The following is a 23,365-nucleotide window of genomic DNA, read 5'->3' as shown; positions in this document are numbered from 1 at the left end:
ATTGACTAGACCAAGAGCTCCCACTGGATCAAGAGTGTCAATCAGACCAAGAAAGGTTCCCTCAGACACAGACACCACTTGTACCAAGTGGAGAAAGAGATGGGTAGACACCAGTGCAAAAATACAGTCAACAACATAAAAACCAATATGGCTCCATCAGAACCTACATCAGCAAGAACTGAACATCCCAACACAGAAGAAACAGAAGATATCTACCATAAAATGACTTTAAGCAGATATTAGAGATATTAAAAGAGGAAATGAAAAATTCTTTTAAAGAATTGAGGAAAAGTCAAACAAAAAAAAGGGAAGAAATCAGTAAATCCCTTGAAAGCCAAGAGAAAGCAACAAAACAAGTAAGGGAAACAGGTCAAGATTCTAAAACTGAAATGGAGTCAATAAAGAAGACACAAACTGAGGTAATGCTGGAAGTGGAAAATCTGAGTAAATGAACAGGAACTACAGATGCAAGTATAATCAACAGAATGCAAGAGATGGAAAACCAGATCTCTGGTGTTGAAGATACAGTAGAAGAAATAGATTCATCACTCAAAGAAAACACTAAAGTCAACAAAGTCATGACCCAAAATGTCCAGGAAATTTGGGACACCATGAAAAGACCAAACCTAAGAATAATAGGGATAGAAGAAGGAGAAGAATTGTAACTCAAAGGCACAGAAAATATATTCAACAAAATCATAGAAAAAAACTTTCCCAACCTAAAGAAGGAAATGCCTATAAAAATACAAGATTACAGAACACTAAATAGACTGGAAAAAAAATTCCCCATGCCACGTAATAATCAAACCACTAAACATACGGAATAGAGAAAAATATTAAGAACTGCAAAAGAAAAAGGCCAAGCAACATATAAAGGCAGACCCATAAGAATAACACCTGACTTCTCAAAGGAGACTCTAAAAGCCAGAAGGTCCTGGACAGATGTTATGCAGATACTAAGAGACCATGGATGCTAACCCAGACTATTATAACCAGCAAAACTCTCAATCAACATAGACAGAGTAAACAAAATATTCCATGATAAAACCAGATTTAAACAATATCTCTCCACAAATCCAGCCCTACAGAAAGCACTTGAAGGAAAAATCCAACCTAAGGAAGTTAGATACACCCATGAAAACACAGGCAATAGATAGTCCCACATCAACAAATACCAAGGAAACATACAACACTACCACCAAAACATAACAGGAATTAACAATAACTGGTCATTAATATCCATCAATATCAATGGTCTCAATTCACCTATAAAAAGACACAGGCTAACAGAATGGATACACAAACAACATCCATCCATTTGCTGCATACAAAAAACACACCTCAACTTCAAAGAAACACACCACCTCAGAATAAAAGGCTGGGAAAAGACATTACAATCAAATGAATTTAAGAAGCAAGCTGGTGTAGCTCTCCTAATATCTAATAAAATAGACTTCAAACTAAAATCAACTGAAAGAGATCGATCGGGAAGGACACTACATATTTTATCACAGGGAAACTCTGACAAGATGAAGTCTCAATTCTGAATATTTATGTCCCCAAATACAAGAGCACTGACATTTTTTTTCTTTTATTATTATTATTATATTTGTGTTTTAATTTTACACATCAGCCATGGGTTCCCCTGTCCTCCCCCCTCCCACATCCACCCCCACCTTTCCCCCATCCCCTCCCCTCCATTCCCATCTTCTCCAGGGCCAAGACTCCATTTGTTAAAGAAGCATTACTAAAGATTAAACTGCACATCAAACCCTATACACTAGTAGTGGGAGACTTTAACACCCCACTCTTACCAATGGACAGGTCTGCCAGACAGAAACTTAACAGAGAAATAAGGGAACTAACAGACATGATGATTCAAATAGACTTAATGGATATCTACATAATATTCTACCCTAACACAGAAGAATATACCTTCTTTTCAGCATCCCATGGAACCTTCTCCAAAATTGACCACATTCTTGGTCACAAAACAAATCTCAACAGATACAAAAAAAATTGAAATAACCTCCTGTGTCTTATCAAACAACCATGGCTTAAAGTTAGATTTCAACAACAACAAAAATTACAGAAAGCCTACAATCTCGTGGAAACTGAGTAATGCCAAATTGAATCACCAATGGTCAAGGAAGAAATAAGAAAGAAATTAAAGACTTCCTAGAATTCAATGAAAACAAATGTACAACATACCCAAACTTATGGACACCATGAAAGCCGTGCTAAGAGGAAAATTCATAGCTCTAAATGCCCACATAAAGAAGTTGGAGAAATCTCACACTAGTGACTTAACAGAACAACTGAAAGCTCTAGAACAAGAAGAAGAAACTGGCCCAGGAGAAACAGATGCCAGGAAATAATCAAATTGAGGGCTGAAATCAATAAAATAGAAACAAAGAGAACAATACAAAGAGTCAATGAAACAAAAAGTTGGTTCTTTGAGAAAATCAACAAGATAAATAAGCCCTTATCCAAATTAACCAAAATGCATAGAGAGAAATCATCCAAATTAACTAAATCAGAAATGAAAATGAAAATAGGGATACAACATCAGACAATGAGGAAATCCAGAGAATCGTCAGGTCATACTTCAAAAACCTGTACTCTACAAAATTGGAAAATCTGAAAGAAATGAATGATTTTCTGGATAGGTACCCCATACCAAAGTTAAACCAACACCAGATAAACAATTTAAATAGACCAATAACTACTAAGGAAATAGAAATGGGCATTAAAGTCTCCCAACCAAGAAAAAGCCCAGGACCAGATGGTTTCAGCATAGGATTCTACCAGATTTTCAAAGAAGAGCTAAAACCAATACTCTTCAAATTGTTCCACACCATAGAAACAGAAGGAACATTACCAAATTCTTTTTATGAGGCTACAGTTACCCTGACACCCAAACCACACAAAGATGCAACAAAGAAAGAGAATTACAGACCAATCTCCCTCATGAACATTGATGCAAAAATACTCAATAAAATACTGGCTAACTGAATCCAGGAACTCATCAAACAATTATCCACCATGACCAACTAGGTTTCATCCCAGGGATGCAAGGATGGTTGAACATATGAAAATCTATCAATGTAATACACCATATAAACAAACTGTAAGAAAAAAAAACAACACATGGTCATCTTATTGGATACTGAAAAAGCCTTTGAAAAAATTCAACACCCCTTCATGAAAGAGGTTCTAGAGATATCAGGAATACAAAGAACATACCTATACATAATAAAGGCAATTTACAGCAAGTCAACAGCCAACATCAAATTAAATGGAGAGAAACTCAAAGTGATTCCACTTAAATCAGAAACAAGACAAGGCTGTCCATTTTCCCCATACTTATTCAACATAATACTTGAAATTCTACCTAGAGCAATAAGACAACAAAAGGAGATCAAAGGGCTACAAATTGGAAAGGAAGAATTCAAACTTTGATTGTTTGCAGACAATGTGATAGTATACATAAGTGACCCCAAAAATTCTACCATGGAACTCCTACAGCCGATAAATTTCTTCAGTAAGGTGGCAGGATACAAGATTAACTCAAAAAAATCAGTACCCCTCCTATATACAAATGAAAAGGGGCTGAGAAAGAAATCAGAGAAACATCACCCTTTACAATAGCCACAAATAATATAAAACACCTTGGGGTAAATCTAACTAAGCAAGTCAAAGACCTGTATGATAAGAACTCTAAGTCTCTGAAGAAAGAAATTGAAGAAGATATAAGAAAATGGAAATAACTCCCATGATCATGGATAGGTAGAATCAGCATAGTAAAAATGGCAATCCTACCAAAAGCAATCTACAGATTCAATGCAATCCCCATCAAAATCCCAACACAATTCTTCACAGGCTTGGAAAGAACAATACTTAACTTTATATGGAAAAACAAAAAACCTAGGATAGCTAAAAGAATACTGTATAATAAAGCAACCTCTGGAAGCATCATGATCCCTGACCTCAAGCTCTACTATAGAGCTATATTTAAAAAAGCAGCTTGGTACTGGCAAAACTCAAAGTCCAAGAGGATCAAACACCTCAACATAAATCCAGTTACACTTCTCTTGATAGAAGATAATGTAGGAAGTAGTTGGAATACATTGGCACAAGAGACTACTTCCTAAATATAACACCAGTAGCACAGACACTGAGAGCAACAATTAATAAATGGGACCTCCTGAAACTGAGCTTTTGTAGAGCAAAGGACATGGTCAATAAGACAAAAAGACAGCCTACAAAATGGGAAAAAATCTTCACCAACACCATATCTGACAGAGGGATGATCTTCAAAATATATAAAGAACTCAAAAAGCTAGACTCAAAAATACTGAACAATCCAAAAATGGGCTGGCTACAGAGCTTAACAGAGAATTCTCAACAGAATAATCTCAAATGGCTAAAAAGCATTTAAGGAATTGTTCAACATCCTTAGTCATCAGGGAAATGCAAATCAAAACAATTTTGAAATGCCATCTTACACCTGTCATAACGGCTAAGATCAAAAACACTGAAGACAGCTTATGTTGGAGAGGATGTGGAGGAAGGGGAACATTCCTCCACTGATGGTGGGAATGCAATCTTGTACAGCCACTGTGGAAATCAGTATGGCGGTTTCTCAGAAAATTAGGCATATACCCAAGGAATGCTCAATCTCACCACAAGGACACATGCTCATCTATGTTCATATCAGCATTATTCATCATAGCCAGAACCTGGAAACAACCTAGATGCCCCTCAACTGAAGAATAGATAAAGAAAATGTGGCACATATACACTGAAGTACTACTCAGCAGTAAAAACTAATGATACCATGAAATTTGCAAGTAAATGGATGGAACTAGAAAATATAATCTTTGGGGTGGTAACCCAGACTCAGAAGGACAAACATAGTATGTACTCACTCATAAGTGGATACTAGATGTGAGAGAAGGGATGGCCAGACTACAACCCTCAACTCCAGAGAGGCAAGCTAACAGGGAAAGACCCTAGGAGGGACACATGAATGACCCTGAGAAGGAGAAATGAATGAGATCTACATGAGCAGATGGGTGTGGGGGGTTGCCAGAGGGTAAGGAGTGGGGAATGAGAACATAGTGAAATGGGATGGTCAACCTGGAACAGGGACAGAGTGGGAGGGCAGGGAGGAAGATACCATGATAGATGAGGACATCATGGGAATATGAAGAGGCAGGTTTCTGGGGAGGCTCTCAGGAATCCACAAGTATGGCCCCACCTTTGTATGCTGGCAGTGGTCCAGAGGGTGCCTGGACTGGTATACTCTGGTGACCAGTCTAGCAAATAATCTAGCTGTCATCATAGAGCTTTTGTCCAGTGACCGATGGAGACAGATGCAAAGATCAATGGCCATGCACCAGGCTGAGCTCCAGGAATCCAATTGATGAGAGAGTGGAGAGGGCACTGCAGAGCAAGGGACATTGAAATCATGATGGAAGGACATGCAGAGATCACTGGCCATACTAGTGGAAGCCCATGAACTGTGGACTGGTGGCTGTGGAGCCCCCATGGGACTGGACTAGACCCTCTGGATATGGAAGACAGTTGTTTGGCTTGAACTGCTTGGGGGGCAGCCAGGCAGGGGGATCAGGATGTGTCCCTGGTCTATGGGCAGGCTTCTTGGAATCTGGTGCCTGCAGTGCGATGCCTTGTACAGCCTTGGTGCAGTGGGAAGTGGCTTGGACCTGCCTAGGCTCAGTGTTTTGGGCTCTGCTGACTCTCAATTGGAGACCTCAATTTGGGGGATGTGGGGATTCAGGGTGGCTTGGGAAAAAGGGCTAGGGTGTGGGAGAGGGAGTAGGGGATATCAGTAGATGGTATGTGGAGTGAATAGAAAATTTAATAAAGAAAAACATTTTTTAAAAAGTGGCTTATGTGCAACACTTTGGACTCCCCAAGATAGGATTAGATAATGAAGTATTTTCTCTAAATTTGTAAAATGCAAATGTACTGGGTCCTGGTTCTTTGGTGCTATTTGTGGGAGACAAGCTCCTACATTTATTTACCCCAAGGACTCTTGAGGAAATATGGATAAGAGACTTAGACAGAAATATAAAGGGGAGAGAAACAGATAGAAACAGAGGATAGCCTCAGGTAAGCCTGTATCTTTATCCACCAGACCAGAACTCTATTCAAAAAGGCTTTTTATAACAATGCCACGAGGTGAGGCAAAGAGACCTCCCTCTGCTAGATACAACCAAGTGTAGAACCTTCCAAACACCTGACACTCAGGCCCATGGTCCAATTATCCTCTTATTCATTCCTGATGGGTAAAGCCACTAGGAAACCTCAATGGCTCCAACAGCTTCCCCTTATTATTTTAAAGGGCTCCCCATTGAAAACTCACAGCAATCTCCATAGCTTTCACACCTCCCAGTATAGGAATAAAGGAAGATAAAGGTAGAATATACTTTTTGGAATTGGTCTAAGTTGACTACAGCAATCTTAGCTGTACCAAGGCCTTTTTTAGAAGAAAAAAAAAAAAAAAAACAACTTGATGTAACCACATCAAATAAATTAATAAGCTCCTGATACAACTGCATCAAATCAGAGACTCTCTTAGCTTCATCATTAACAGGATAACATAATTCTAACATAAATATTCCTATACATAATTACAATTCTCTCAAACTTACATCTTAGAATAAACTCTTAATAGAACCATTAACACTTTAAAAACTTTAGCAAACTACACCTTAAAGCGATCTCTTACTAGAACCATTTGAATTTCTTCCTAACAAAACATAGGATAGACTTCTGATGCATTTGTAGCAAACTTAAATACTCTCTTTACTTCACCAAACCATGGTGCATCAATATCAATAGGTTAACATAATAATTCTAACATAAATAATACTATACACAGTTATAATTCTTACAAACCTACATTCAAAAGCAATACACTCAATATGACCATAAACACTTAAAAAAATTAGCAAAAATCTAAAAGCAATTATTTAAGAGAACTATGCAAAACATAACATTAATCCACTCAAATAATAAGAAAAAAATCTTTTAAATTAAATAGACTGAGGAATATTAACTTCCACTTTCCTTTATAATTTTTTAAACTAAATCCCGAGCCTAGTTAGAAAAAAAAACAAACTTTTTCATCTAAACAGTTCCATTTTTAACACAAAACAAGTTCCATAAGCAGTTCCACTTTTACATAAACAGTTCCACAAAACAGTTCATAAGACATCACTGTTGACAGAATCTACATGTGTACGTAAATTCAAAATTGTCCCATTGCAATGAAATCACTCCTGTCCGTCCCATTTCTTAAGCCCAAATAGTTCAAAACAATAAATTCTGGTACCAGTATTCCAAATATAAAGAATTGATTCTCACAACCAAAAGGTTTTTGCAGCTAACAATCTCTGCCTCTTTTGTTCTCATGCACAGAGGTACTTTCAGTTACAGCAGCATTTTATGGTAGCCTTTCCCTAGACATGTTTGCCTCAGGATGAAAGCTGTTAGCTCACAAGAGTGTGTTGATGCAATGTTCCTCTAAAAAAGCACTTTCTTACAGCCAGCAAACAGAAACTGCAAAGCTTTTTCTGCTAGTTATGTTCAGGCTTTTACAGTCCTGGTATGTCTATGTCTCCCATAACTGGGCCATTCCCAGGAACCCTGTATCCTGAGGCTAGAGGACTCTCAATTGCCTCATGCCACACAGGTCAAGGTTCCTTCAGCTGCTATGAGCTAAGCCATGGGTGTCCTACAGCAACCTTGCCTCTTGGAGGAAACTAAGCAGCTATGAATTGAGGCTTCCTTTGGTTCCTTTACCTGCTTCACCAGGTACCTGGTGTCAACAACCTGGGTCCCAGAAACCTCTGTATGCTGCCTGCTTGTATGACCAAAAGTAGCACCAGGGAAACTCTATGGTTCTAGCCACACACTGTTGCAAGGAGCTGGGCTCCAGCATGTCTTAGCTACTCATCCAGCACTAACATTGTTTCTTGGCCCCTGGCAGCAGTCTTGTCTCCATAGTCTCCACATCTCACAGCTGCTCACTGTTTTCCTTTCCCATAATGTACATCTCTGCTAGGCTCTCCAAACTGTTGCCTGCCATTCACCTCTCTCACAGCATAGCAGAAAGTTTTCAGACTCTCGCTGCTTGCACTGTCTCAGGCATTTGCCACCTGCATTGTGCTGATGCTTCAAGGGTCTCAACAGCCAATGCCTGGCTGCTGCAGCTTGCCCTGGCTCTGACATCTGCCACTGTTGGTGGCTTCCAGAGCTTCTGAAGCCACTCAGACTCCCAAGCTCACTGTCTGCTATGGACGCTGCTTTCTGCATGCCAGATTGGGAAAAATTCTACTCTATACCTAAGTCTTATTCTACCCTAATATACCTAAGCCTACACAATATCCTTATGTCTAAAGCTTATTCTAAGTTTTTCTTTATACTATATTCCTGAATTTGACTTTATACTTTCTTAAGTTTTCTCTACACTATATTACTATGATACCTTAAATTTTCCTTAATTTTTATAGATAGAATTTAAGACAGAGATAAAAAAGAAACCTAGAAAGAGAGAAATCTACACTGAAACATTGCTTTTCAACTTCAGTGTTTCACTGCCTAACCGTCACATCTGAGAATAAAATACCATCACCTTCATTTGTCAATTCCTATTCAGCATGCCTCACACCTGAGACATCCCCTCTCTCATTTCACTAAGCCTTTGTGTCCCTGTTCTTTGGCACCATTTGTGGGAAACCAGCTCCCACATTTATTTACCCCAAGGACTCTTGAGCAAAGAGGGATAAGAGACTTAGATAGAAATACAGAGGGGATAGAAACACAGGAAAGCCTTGGGTGTGCCTCAATTTTTATCTATGAGCCCAGAACTTTATTCATAATGGCTTTTTATGGCAATGCCAAGGGGCAAGGCAAAAAAGAACTCTGCCTGCTAGATATAGCCAAGTGTAAAACCTTCCAAATACCTGGCACTCAGGCCTATGGTCAAATCATCCTCTTGTGCAGCCCTGCTAAGTAAAGCCACTAGGAAACCTCTGTGGGCTCCAACACAGGGGTCCTGCATGAGTCTTCCCTATGTTTCTGTATATATGTTATGGTTGTGGAGCTTGGTGTTCCTGTAGGACACTTAACAGTGGGAGTGGGTGCTGTCTGACACTTTTGTTTGCTTTTGGGACTCTTCTTTCTACTAGGTTGCCTAATAAAGCCTTAACATGAGAGGATATGACTAGTTTTATTATAACTGTACATGCCATGTTTTGTTGATATCCCTGTGAGACCTGCCCAGGAGGGGTGAATCTATCAGATAGAGGATGTAGAGGTAGAGGGATTAGGAGGAAAACAGGGAGGAGAAAGTGCAATCAGATTACAATGTATAAGAGAAAAATAAATTAAAGAAATAAGTAACAAGGATAGTGGCAATGACACCTGTTCTAAAATATTTTGATTTGGATATTTAAAAGTTATTTATCCCAGCTTTTTTCTGAGGAAGATGAGGAAATGAAGTTGATTAAATTAAAGACAATGACAATTGTCATGTAAGTACTCTATCTTTATTGTATGAGTATGTGATAACTCCTCTTCTCTAAAAAGACCTCAGCTTCCATGATTTTTACTTTGAGGATATTATATGTAATTACAGAGGACACTTATGGAGAAAGAAAACAAACTCAAACTTAGTTTTGCTTACATATTTGAGATAACAGTTATACTTTCTTTGGACATGAATACATCACTGGTCCCTTCCTTAGCTCATGATAAAATTGCAAAAATGCCCAAGCAGAAGAGCTTGGCATTACAGAACTTGTTTAGTATGTTAAATGTATTATTTTGAATTTATGAAAATATTACAGCTAAGGAATAAAATAATTTATCTAAGAACTGATCTAACTAGAATGATTTATCATGATGATATCATTATGTCATTTTTCTATTGAAATGAACTTTACTGTGATACTGTATCAATTGGTAAGAATTTGTAGCTAATATTTCATGGCCATGAAAAATGCTTCTGGAGAAACCAGATTACATTTATTAGTATCCCTCATGTACATGTATGCTTACATGTCCAAGTCAATGCTAAAAATTGGTGCTTGTGCTTTAAATAAAGGTAGACTGTCCAACTCTGTCTGTCCTACATCCTTAAAAATCATAATGTATATGCCTTCTCTACTTCTAACTCATATTAACAGGGAAAGTAAGATACCATCACTCTCAGAAGACAGAAGAGGAAAATCTTGAAAGGAACCAGAGAACATGGAAAAAAACTAAAATAAGGTTGTAAGTTGACTTAAAATATCCACATCATAATTTATGAGATTGTCCTCTGTGACTAAGGAAGGATAGAATTGGTCTTTGCTAATCCAAAGACAGTCTCTGCAGAAAGTTATACTCACTCTGATGTCAAGACTGGCAGTAAATTCTTCCAGAAAGATACTCTGGGGTGTATATGTGAAAGTAGGTTTGTGACCCTGAGCTTAAAAGTAGAGAAAAGAAGGAGTTGGATCTGAATCAATCTAGAAGAAAGTTATTGAAAAGATTGTGGTACGTGAGCCACACTTTTTTAGTTCATATTAACTTGAAAGATGCTGAGATGCTTCTGTGTATTGGACAAGATCATGATTATGCCAGATCTCTTCCAGACAAAAAGAAATTCCTAGACCATCCCCTGTTAGGTTTTCAAATAGGCAGAAATATAATTACCTTGGCACTGGAGGTATATCTAAATGATATACCATAGCATCTGATTCACTGTTTGGCACAGAGTGAAACCATGTCTCTCACAGTCACTCTGGCTAGATAACAAAGAGTGACAAATCCTAGCACCGGGTCATAGCTGTCTCCGGTGTGGTCGTCCATATCAGGTTCTACAGATGACCCAGTGGAAGACAAGTCTGAACACAAATTTATGGGTTCTGAATGGCCATAGTTAAGGTCACCTTCGGAAAGGAGACGTAAATTTTATCTTGTGTTGATAAACTAAGACTTGGAACTGCTGGTTACATATGCAGTCAAAATTTTTCTTTGAGAACAAAACTTTGGTAATAAAAAATAAAACCATTAAAATAATAATATTTACAAAGTTGGAAATTCCATTGATTGTCCCAGGTTTTTTTTTTTTTCCATTAACACTTGATTCCCTTTAACACTTAAAGTAACTTTATAATGCCTCACTATAATCAAATTGTTAGTTACAATGACCTTTAATAGTTTAATAATTCTGTAAAGCTACAAAGATGATCAAAGTTGAAATTTTGTAACTTGCATTTAGAATTCATCCCTAACTCCAGGGAATTCAGGTACTAGAGGCTATGCACTTCTTCATCATTAGAGATCTAGATTTGATTGCATTTTCCTAACAAAGGTGCCTCTACTTGGAGGGCTTAAGTCCTTGCTGCCAAGAAGGATATTGACTAAAAACAATGTTAATACCCCTTTCTCAGCACTATGGACTCTTCCTGTGCAGGGTCTTTATATACAGACTCATAGGCCCAGAATTTTCATAAATTCTTTTCTCTTATATTCCCTAAAAAAATATTGTATTTATTTCACTCCTGAAACCATTTTATGTGGTACAATGTAGGTAACAACTAGGGTACTCTCCTCCAGAAGTGACTCTTCACTCAGTTGTCAAGTGAGTCACGATGTCATACTGAGGACCAGATGGTATGATGAGTGTAGAAGGGGTAGGTCAGTATAGATAATAGATGAAATTTCTTTCTTTCTTAATTTTTTTTTCTGGTTTTTTGAGACAGGCTTTCTCTGTGTAGTTTTGGTGCCCATCCTGGAGATTGTGCTATACACCACACTGGCCATGAACTCACAGAGATCTGCCTGGTTCTGCCTCCTGAGTGCTGGGACTAAAGTCGTACACCACCACTGCTCAGCTAGAAGCAACTTCTAAGAGTATGTATAGGTAGACATTATGAAAAAGAAGGTTTCAAAGAAAATTATAACCATCTTGAACTTTCTTTTTTTAATAAATATTTTTTTCCTTTATTATTATGTGTTTTAAATTTTATACATCAGCCATGAGTTCCCCTGTCCTCCCCCCTCCCACCCCCACCTTCCCCCCAGCCCCTCCCCTCCATTCCCATGTCCTCCAGGATCAAGGCACCCCTGGAGATTCATTTAAACTTGGTAGATTCAGTACAGGCAGGTCCTGTCACCTCCTTCCAAGCTGAGCAAAGTGTCCCTGTGTAAGACCAAGGTTTCAAACAGCCAGCTCATGCACTAAGGACAGGTCCTGGTCCCAGAGACTGGATGCCTCCCAAACAGATCAAGCTATTCAATGGTTTTAAATCAATGTACTCTTGAAATGGTTCTCACTCAGGTTGCACAATCAACTTGATGTTGATTATACTTTAAGCCAATGAAGATAATTTGAAGGTTTTTTCACAACAGAAAAAGATGTAAAGAACCTTAAAATAGAAGCTACTTGCTGATAAAGAGAAGACACTATGGTAAGAGTCATGAAAAGCTATTGCTTTATAATTTTTGCTCCCTCCTCTAAGAGGACTTGCTGTTTTAAAATATTGTGTACACTTGGAAAACTGCACTTTCAGCACAATTACTACACACATTTGTTTTGTGATGGCTCAGGTGTATATACAATGACTAGGACAGATATAAGCCAAAATTAAAGTTTAGTCATATGGGCTTTTCATATATATGTTAATCAAATAAAGCAATTTTCTTAAATAAAGGAGCTCTTAAATGCCTAGAGTAAAACATAAAATTAACATACAAATTTAAACTATAGCATCTCACAATAATTGTTTTAACAGGCACTCATGATATAATCCAAGATCATTTGATCATTTTAAAGAGCTTGGATTTCATTGCTAATACTTAAAAATTTTTTATTAACATTTGATTTCCTTTGTCATGCCCTTTTTAATGATGCATTGATATTAATCTTTTAAATATTGATGCTTCCTTAAACATAATAATTAAAAGTAATCAAATATTCAGACACCATTTTAAGAGCAATAATAAGTCACCAATGTTGTAAATTCATGCTCTTATCTTTAACAAAGTATGTAGAGGTTTTCTACTCTCCAAACACTTTGTGGTGAAGTCATTTTTAAAGGCACTTTTGTTGCTTATTACTTTTTAATATATTCTTGGCTTTACAAGAATCATTGGTTAATATCTGAGACCTTTAACCTGTTTAGTCCACAAATACATATGAGTTACACGAATTCAGGATGCTTTCAGAAACAAAATTTAAATTTATATATACACATTCACAGTCTCTGATTAAATTACTACCATTGAAAATGAGAACGGCAACTTCAATGCTTCTCATAAGAAGATATGAAACATCTATTTCTCTACTTGGATGGTTGCACAAATGCATTTCACAGAGAAATCACAGCTATCCGTTCTGTTCCTCTCTACACATTTTTAACTCTAAGCACTGTTGCATCTCACTGGGATTCTTCTATAGTTTTACTGAATCAGATAGGATAAGAGCAAGATGTAAGTGTCTCTTCACTTTTTAAAGAATACAAACTATGGGGCTGGGTATGACTCTTTAAGGACAATATTCTTTGTATAACATTGGCAGTGACTCCAGAGCATATTTGGCTTTGCATTGTTTTGCTCAGCATCTTGGTGGTTGTTTAGTCTGTGGAAATATATAAAATACCATTGCTCCAGTGATAGTCTGAAGTCTTACCAGGCAGTTACATCCCAAACATAATTAAAAATAATCCAATGCCTTTAGACAAGCTACATCCTTTTCATTTTAAATGATTATTTTATAGAAGAATACATTAATTTTCCATCAGAGATTTATTTGCTAGTCAAATAAATTCAACCTCTTATCCATTGGAATATCTTAGAATAAACTTCTACTTTCATTTGAAAAATCATTAATTTAAATTTATATTACCTCTATTTATCAGCTCATGTTCTGCAATGTCTCAACCCTGATAAAGGCATCTAGAAACTCTTCATACTGCTTAACCTGATTTCAGAGATAGGGAAATAGGAACTAAGATGGAAAATGCCATGTTAGCTGCATTTAACAATACAGTGGTAATAGATAACATTATCACTCTTAATTGACTTAACAGAAATGGAATATTTCCCAAATATCATCTTGATATGTTAGGTCTTAGTAAAATGCAGAGATGAATGCCTCCTTTTGAAAGTACACAGAAAAGTGTTTTTAGGAGTATTCAGATCATAGCTCTGCAAAGTGTAGTTTAGTGACTGTGACTTTATTTCTCTCAGCCAGGGTAGTGAATATATCGGCTGCCATTCTGCTAGCTCTGAAGCAGACTTTACAGTTGATACCTGTCAAATACACAGTGAGTGTTTCATGCTCTAAACCCCATCCTTAATATTTGACAAATTAAGAATTCACATTTAGATGAAAAAAAAAAACAATTAGAATACTTACCATTCAGCTAACTCTTGCTATCTGCTACCCAGTTCTATTTCTACACTATTATTTTAATTACATGTCTTTGGGAAAGAAAGTCAGAGTAGTCATCCAGAAAACATCGAAGACTGACAGCAGTACACTGAAAACATAATTGTTATGAACACTGTGGAGACATATACTAGTGGAAGCACCTTAGACAACATATGACTGAAGAAAATTATGTGCATATATACATAGAAATATAAATGCCCAGATAGAGATATACATATACCTACACAAATGGCCTCTTATTGACCACTAAGAATCCAGTTATGTCATTTGAAGGGAAATAGACAAAACTAAAGATTATCATGCTGTGTGAAGTCCTGTGGAGTGAGAGGACAAATATCCTGTTTATATATATATATAGGAAGACTAGTTTACCCACATAAACATACACACTATATAAAAGAGATAAATTTAGTCTTCTTTTGTTTGTTATAGTAAAAAATGTATTTGTTTTGAAAGCTGTGGTGAAACACCTGGTGGTTCCTGTTCAGGCTATCATGACAAAAGCATTCCAAGAAGAGTCTCTTACCAAAGATAGATATGTTTTCCTCTCAGTTCTTTGGGCTACAAACCCACATTTGGGGCCCAGAACAGGCAGGGGTGACAATGTCCCTTGAAGCATGGATGACATTGGTACTTCCTGATTTCCACATATGGTTGAAAGGCCCCAAGATTTGTCTTAGATTCCCTTTTACAGTGCTACTCACTCTATTTTCAACATATCATCTCCAAAATACATTTTTATCTTAAAGGCCTACTTTGTAATGCCATATTCTTTGAGGTTATTATTTGAAAGTGTGAGTGAGAAGAGGCAGAGTCCATCCTTTGTTCCAGCTTTTCACATACTTTCTTTTATTACTATGGAATTAGGAAAAGCTGATTAGCACACAACATAAAAAGAAAACATAATAGTCATAAAGAGTGTGCTCATGTGACTAACAGTTCATGACCCTTCTGTCATATCCATTCAAATTCACTTTTTTTTTTTTTTTTTACATTTTCCTTACTCTGAGGAACCAGTTTGAAGATTAGAATTAATCTACTTCAAGAAAGTTTATAAATGTACATCTGCCAGACATTCTTTACATTCTCTTTATTCTCATTGAATAATTTAAACAAAGGAAAAAAAAAACTTAGATAAATCACTCAGAGTTAAGAGTACTAGTTGGTCTCTAGTTCCTAGGGATTTGAGGCCTTCTTCTGACCTTCTTAGGCACCAGGCATGCACAGGGTGCACCAAAATACATACAGGCAAAATACTACTCACATAAAATAAAAATAATAAATGTTTTTAAAGGAAAGGTAAAAAAGGAAAAAAGAAAAGAAGAAAAGGATATGGTTGGCATAATAGTTCAATGGGTAAAAGAAAATAGTGGTCCAATTTTAATGACTTGAGTTTCATTCTTAGAATCCAGACAAAACACTGGAAATAGTAGCACACATCTGTAATCCCAGCACTCCATTTTTAAAGATGATTATGTGATATTTTTATTAAGAAATCTTTTATTCATTTTACATATCAATCACAAATCCCCTTCTTCCCTCCTCCTACCTCTCTAGTCTCACCCCCTCAAACCATCCCCCATTCCCTCCTACAAGAAGGTAAATCCCCCCATGGAGAGTCAGTAAATCTTGGTACACTCATTAGAAGCAGGTCCAAGCCCGTCTTCCTGCCTCAAGGTGTGTGAGGTGTCCCACCATAAGTAGTGGGCTTTAAAAAGCCACCTCATGTACCAGGGATGGATCCTGATCCTACTGCCAGGGGGCCCCTTAAACAGATCAAGCTACAAGACGGTCTTGCTTATGTAGAGGGCCTAGTCTAATCCTTTGTAGGCTCCACAGGTGTTGGTCTAAATTTCATGAGTTTTCACTAGTTCTTTTAGTTGTCTCTGTAGGTTTTCCCATCACAATCTTGATGTCCTTGCTCATAGAATCCCTCTTTTCTCTCTTCAACTGGACTCGGAGCTTAGACTACTAGCAATAGTGTGAAAGGGTGCCTGAATTGGCTTACCCCAGTAATCAGATCAGTGACTACCCTGTCATTATAGATCCTTTCTCCAGTAATTGATGGAAGGGATGCAGAGATCCACAGATCCCAGCACTGAAGTGGGAAAACAAAAACAAAGTATCTCCTGGATGCTCACAGACTAGCTATGCATTGATTCTTAACTGAGCATTGAAAACAAGAAAGATTTTGTTCAAAACAAGGTGGAAGAAGAGGTAACCCCATAAAGTTGTCCTCTGAACACAAAAGTGGTATGTGTATACCTGTATAAATATATACAGAGAGAGATGAAGCAGTTAAACTCTCTCACTTTTACAACTGAATTTAGGTTTCACTTCTCTGAGAAGGACAAACAGGTCTCTCCCAACAAAGGGCCACTTATCAACAAATTACATTCAGGGCCAAGGGAGAGAACACAAACAAGACCTACAGTCACTCCCATAATGTCTCAAGGACAAGTCCTATAGCCAGCCCCCTTTCTAAGTCAATGTAGACTTGCCCAAGCTTGTACAAATATGCCCAAAGGAAAAAACCCCAGTCAATTGAAAGTATACTAAAATAACTTGCCTAACCAATTACTTTTAAGATGACCCCACTGTCCCTGAAATGTAACACAAATTGATAAATGGTCTTATAAATAAAAAACCTGAGTCAGATATTGGGGTAAAAGCTGAAAGATCAAAGAAACAGAACAAGTCACAGCCAACCTCACCTTACCAACTCCTCAGCCTCCAGAGCGAAACTGCCTGTTTATTCATGCCTAATATTCCTTTCTGTGCCCTGCCATCTTCCTTCCTTCTTAGTGCTGTGATTAAAGGCTTGTGTGTTTCCCAAATACTTGGTAGTAAAAGCATGAGATCTCAAGTGCAGGGATTAGAGGTGTGTGTCACCATGCCTGGCTCTGTTTCCAGTGTGGCCTTGAACTCTGGACATAGAGGCCAGACAGATCTCTGCCTCCCTAGTGATAAGATTAAAGGTGTGTAACACCACTGTTTGGTCTCTATGTCTCATCAACTGGCTGGCTCTATCCTCTGATCTCCAGATAAGATTATTAGGGTACACAACATATTGGGGTACATAATATAGCACCACACTGAAACTCCCCTTAGCTGTACTTAAATGAGCCTACACACTCCTCTCAGGGTCATTGCCATTGTGTACTGTTGAAGGACCCCACATATACTAGTACAGAAAATAAACAGTCTTGCTGATGGCATATGTGAATGATAGTGATTTATGGGTTGACTCTTGGACCCTACATACAGACACATGTAGACAGAGAGACAGAGAAAGATAAATTAATTTAATAATAATTTTTTAAACTGGAAGGGCAAAACAAGAAATAAAAGGCTTCATTTCCCATACCAACTCTGATACTACATAAAGTGTTTTCTAGTTTTGGTGAAATTAATACCTGTGACATCGCTGGTGTGATTCATACTCTCACTTCACATAGCAGGATTGCTACCATATTAACACTTGGCAAACTTGCTTTTAGATTCTTGGTCATCCTATGTCTTTTTTATCTCAGGGCATTCACATCCTCCAGTAATAAAATGTACTCCCACACCACCTACTCTATCTGAAGACTGCCTTCTTAATATTTCCTTTACTTTGCTTCATTTCAGTTTCCATTTTTGGTCCTAAGCTATCAAAACACAATAACCTCCTTTCTCACAAAAGTCATACTAACTATGCTAGAAAAACTTTTCATTGCTTGGTGGTTTTCATTAATGTCCACCTTTCCTAATATGTGTTAAATGACAGAAGGATGGACATCTTGATAGGATATATGCATATTTTATTTTGAAGAAGAGTCAGTGTTTATTAAGAGTTTATTAATATTGGTTTAAGCATAGAGGTTACATGAAAGAGATGCCTTCAGGGAAAGGATAAGACATACCTAAATTCCTAAACATATAGCTTCTCAAGCAAAAGTCTTTGTATTCAAGGTATCCATTACTCCAGCCAAGGTATCTGGCTTTGGAAGGTTTGGAAGTTGTGTCTCAAAGTGTTGTGAAACTACTTAAGTGAGAACATAAGGTTTTCCTTTAAGTGCCTGGGATGGGCTTAGCTCTGAAGAGCATATGCTGCTCTTGTAAGGAATTCAGTTTGTAGCTCCAGCTCCAGCTCTAGCTCCAAGGAGTGAAACACACTCTTCTGGACCCTTAGGGTGAATGTACAACACACACACACACACACACACACACACACACAGAGAGAGAGAGAGAGAGAGAGAGAGAGAGAGAGAGAGAGAGAGAGATATTTTAAAGGAAACATAAAGTAGTTCCTTAGTCCTGATGGGTATTTGATAGAATTTCAGTTGAGAATGTAAAATTCTAGGCTACAAGGTGTTCAGAAAGTAGGTATATTTTGTTTTTTTTTGTATATTTGAGATTACAATATAACTATGTAATTCTATTGTTTTTTCTCCCTCCAAACCTCACATATACAATCCTTGCTTTCTTTCAAATTTGTAGCCTCTATTTTTTTTATTATTGTTATATAGTTATTCCTAAATATGACCTGATCAGCCTGTGCAATATTACCTGTTTGTATGCTTTCAGGGCTAAAAATAAAAGTTTCTGGTTTTGTGAAAGTCCCAGGAAATATCTAACAGAGTTGTAGCATTATATTCAAAGTCCTATATGCTCAGGGCACAAGGATATGGATCAGTTGGTAGACTGCTTGCCTAAAATGTACAAAGCCCCAAGTTAACCCCAGGATAGTATTTGAAAGGTCACAGTGCCACACATCAGTAAGCTTAGCAATAGAGAGGTAGAGACAAGAGGATCAGAAATGTAAGTGTGTCCTTGGCTACTGAGGCCAACCTAGGATTCTAAAAGAATAAATAGAGAAGAAAGAAATGGAGAAAGAAAAAAGTGAAAAGGGATGCCTTCACTTACATATTCTTTATGACAACAACCTTCTCAGTAAAATTTCTGAAACTACTGATTCTTCAGGAGTAAGGCTCTGCCTTCTATTCCCATGTATTTTTCCAATCTATGCTGCTTAAATCTCCCACCCTGAACTTTTGATCTCTCAATCTTAAGAATTGACAATGTCAGACGATCCACTTCCTAAAATTTCTTCATTGCTGACAAGAGTCATCCTGACAACACAGGGAAAAGTCCCAATGGGTCTTTTCTAATGGAGGACATGAGAAAGTTGGAGTTGGAAATCAGAGGTTCATCATCCTACCACCAACAGTAGCACAGACATCAATTCATGTTCACCAATCAAGGGTCAGTTTTAGTAGGGTGTACCTGTGACAGCTCTAAGCTGCCACTTGTAGCAGTTGGAGTGTTATCAAATGTAGATGGACTCATTTTCACTAGTTTTTAGCTTCTTTGATAGAAGAATTATAAAAAATATTTTAAAAAATCCAGTGTGAAGCTCCATAGCTTCAGAATGGCTAATCCAACTGCATTGAAATTCTTTAAAATGTTGTGTAACAGTTTCCTCAGCGATTAGGCATTCCATCCTGCAGGCAAACTTATGAAGTAGAAAGATAAACAACTCAAAAGACCTTCAGGTAGGCCATGAAACTGACCAGATTCATTAAGCCCCTGTTTGCAGGAGTGAGTAATAAAAGCTGAGACAAGGCCAGTTGCCTCATAAAAGTGGAATCAGTAGAACTTCTTGAAAGACAATTAAAGCAGAGTCACTTGGAAAGGACACTCCCCAAACAGTTAAGCTGCCTGCAGGCTGTTCATTGTGCTCCAGATTTCTCAGCTTTTGTGAAAAATCACCCATGCTAAAGTGGCTCTTAGAGATGTAGCTGTCTTCAAATAATTTATTCACCTTAAGTAACTCTTCACCCCTACTCCTGTAAGTAACCCCAATAAAATTCACTGGTTCACCAAGTTGGACTTTGGTGGTGCCCATACTTTGGTCTATCATGGGATCCCTATCTGAACTTAGTAGACAATTATGTTGCAGATCCCAGGAAAAGTTGTATCACACAACAAATTATTTCAGTCTGATTAATTTTGGTGTGTGATGATTTTTATTTGTACGTTTTTTAAAATTTTGTAATAAAGTGTTTTTAACAAAAGAAACAAAACATAGGTATCATATACATATCAATAGTCAAGGACCTTCACTGCGTCAAAGAGAAACTGTTCAACATTTGCCTTTTCCGCAGTGCTCTCATCAGCTGGATGGATACTGTGTGTTCACAAGCAACCTCCAACAAGAGGAATGACTCAAGCTACTAGCTTCAGTTCTTATTTAGGAACATGATTTTCACTATTTCTCAGTCTAGCTAATGAAAGCATTAATATAAAATTTCCATGCACTGTGTACTATGTCCATATGTGTTCCTCAGAATTCTTTGTGCAATTTAATTTTGTCATATTTCCCCCTTTCAAAGTGGGAGAGAGTAAGGGCATGGGATTCAAATAGGACTTTAGTCAAGTAGGAGTGATCACAGAGTTAAATTCTAAATTGTGATAAGGACTACAAAGGGACAAGCAACAGATTATTGCTGTTTTAGGAAAAGCATATCCCCAATAAACACACTCTTAATATTATATAACAAATCTGTGGAAATAAAGTTTCCTTTGTCACAGGTAAGCATTAAAAGATAGGTTAGGTAGTTGATACATGATAAACAACCAACAGGAACATGAGTAGGAGGTAGAGTACTTGTTTGTGAAAAGAAAACATTGAAAGGAAAAAGAATGTAGAGGTGGAACATATGCTTTTCTTTCTTGTGAGGTAATTTAAAAATGTTATAAATTCTTTGTATGATCCTCATATGAATGTTTTAAAGCTCCATTCACTTTTTAAATGAACTACTGCTCTGATAATGCATTTAGTTGGAATTGAATGTGAAGTTCAATTAACGTGTGCTCTTGTAGCTGTAGCCCAGGATATTATGAAAAGCATCATAGCATGATAATAAAACCTCAGTGTATCCAGACAGTGAAGTTAATCACCATCATTACCATTTATACCTCATTTTGAACACTGCTGTGTCTTGAAGCAGGAAAGGACATACAATCCGTAAAACAGAAACAAATAAAAATAAAAAATAAAAAAACAAGAAACAAAAAATAATCCAAAAAGTAAAAAACATTATATCCAGTAGAGAAGAACTAAGTATACAATACACAATAGCAGTATTAGCTTAGATTTAACAGTTTCATCTATATAAAAATAGAATAAAAATAACTCTAAATAACTGTCATTTTATTATGCCAAAGAATATCTTAACATACCAGTTTTATGATGACTAAATTATTCTACTGAGTTTAAAATTGGCATCCATTTTTTTCCTGATCAATTATAATCATCCACTATTTAATCATTACAAGAAAGATACAATTAATATTCCTAGAATATATTTTAGTTCTAATTCAGAATTGCTCTGAAATTACATTCTTTATAGTACCTCTATTACTTCTGAAGAGACAAAGTTAGTCTTGTTAGTTGAAAAACTGTTAATAATGAAATATTGAATCAGGGGTTAATGAAGAACAATCTACTTACATGACACTTTACATGGCCCTTGGATTTTACTCTGTGGTTCTTTCCTAACTTTTCATCATTTGAACCCTCAATTTACAAGTCTTCCAGAAGATACCTTAGATCTAATATAGATGAGACACAGATAGTGAATGAATTGAAAGAAAAAATTGCCTAAATGACTGCTTTTGATTATAGTATAACACACAGAATATACTACTGAGAGAGGTTAAATTTTTAAACAACAATATAGTCAACTATGAATTAAGTAATGCATTTACCTTGAACATTTCAAAATCTGTAAGAACAAAATTACCATAGAGACATAGTTCTTTAAAGATCTCAGAGGTGTCAGTTACAAAGTAGCATCCTGGTGGTCAAAAGAATGTGTTTCATGTTAGCAGTTGTGATGGCTATTCTTGGATGTCAACTTGATTACATCTGGAAATAAATAAACCCTCCAAATGGAAGGACATACCTGTTAGGGATTTTTGTTTAATTTGAAGTAGGAATATCTTCTTATACCAGATCTTTGAGGTATGAAGGTGTACCTCTAATCCAGATATTTAAGGTTGAAAGGCAGACCTTACTGCAGAACTCTTGAGCTGGGATTAGCCAACTCTAATTAATGGGAGTGTATTTTTGTATGCTGTGAAAATATATTGCTCTGATTGGTTGATAAATAAAGCTGTTTGGCCAATGATGAATCAGAATAGTGTTAGGTGGGACATTCTAACTAGAGAGGAGGAAGGAGAAAGGAAGAAAAAGAGGAGATGCTGCCAGCTGAAACCATGAGAAGCATTCTGATTGGTTGTGGTTAATTCTAATGGTGTCCATCTTTTGCAAGGAGATTTTTCCTTGATGATTAGTGAGGACCACATTTATCTCTGGAGATAAGGACAAATATCTTGAATTAACTTAGGGATTATGATGGTTTAATAGAGTGGTGGTTATAAATTTTCCAAGATCCATAACTTCACTAGCTCTGGTTAGTTAGCTATGTTTCCAGGATCTGACATTATCTCCCTCTTGTTGAATGGGTCTTATGGGCAATTAGAAAGTTGTTGGTTACTGCCAAAAATATGTGTGTCACTGTCGTGACTGCCTCGACCAGCAAGGAAGACGCAACACCCAGCTCTTCTTTCTGCAGTTTATTCAGGAACCTTGAACAATCTTCTGACCCTGGGGGGAGCCGCCCCTCAGCCCTAATAGCCTCTGGGTAGCCAACCCTAACCCGCCATGTGGGCATCGGGGACAGGTCTAGGTATACGGAAGCAAGCCAGATCCTAAAGCCAAGCCGAATATGGAATTGTTTACCACCAAGAGCGCTCACCATCAGGAAGGTGGAAGGCAGAAGCCAGCGCCATCTCCAGGGTGCAGCACGCAGCTCTCTACAGTTCCCCCTTTCTTATTAT

This window comes from Onychomys torridus, chromosome 14 (assembly GCF_903995425.1).
Source record: "Onychomys torridus chromosome 14, mOncTor1.1, whole genome shotgun sequence".
NCBI classification, from domain to species: Eukaryota; Metazoa; Chordata; class Mammalia; order Rodentia; family Cricetidae; genus Onychomys; species Onychomys torridus.
The sequence above is the reverse complement of the archived record's forward strand: the minus strand, read 5'-3'. Positions refer to the sequence as shown.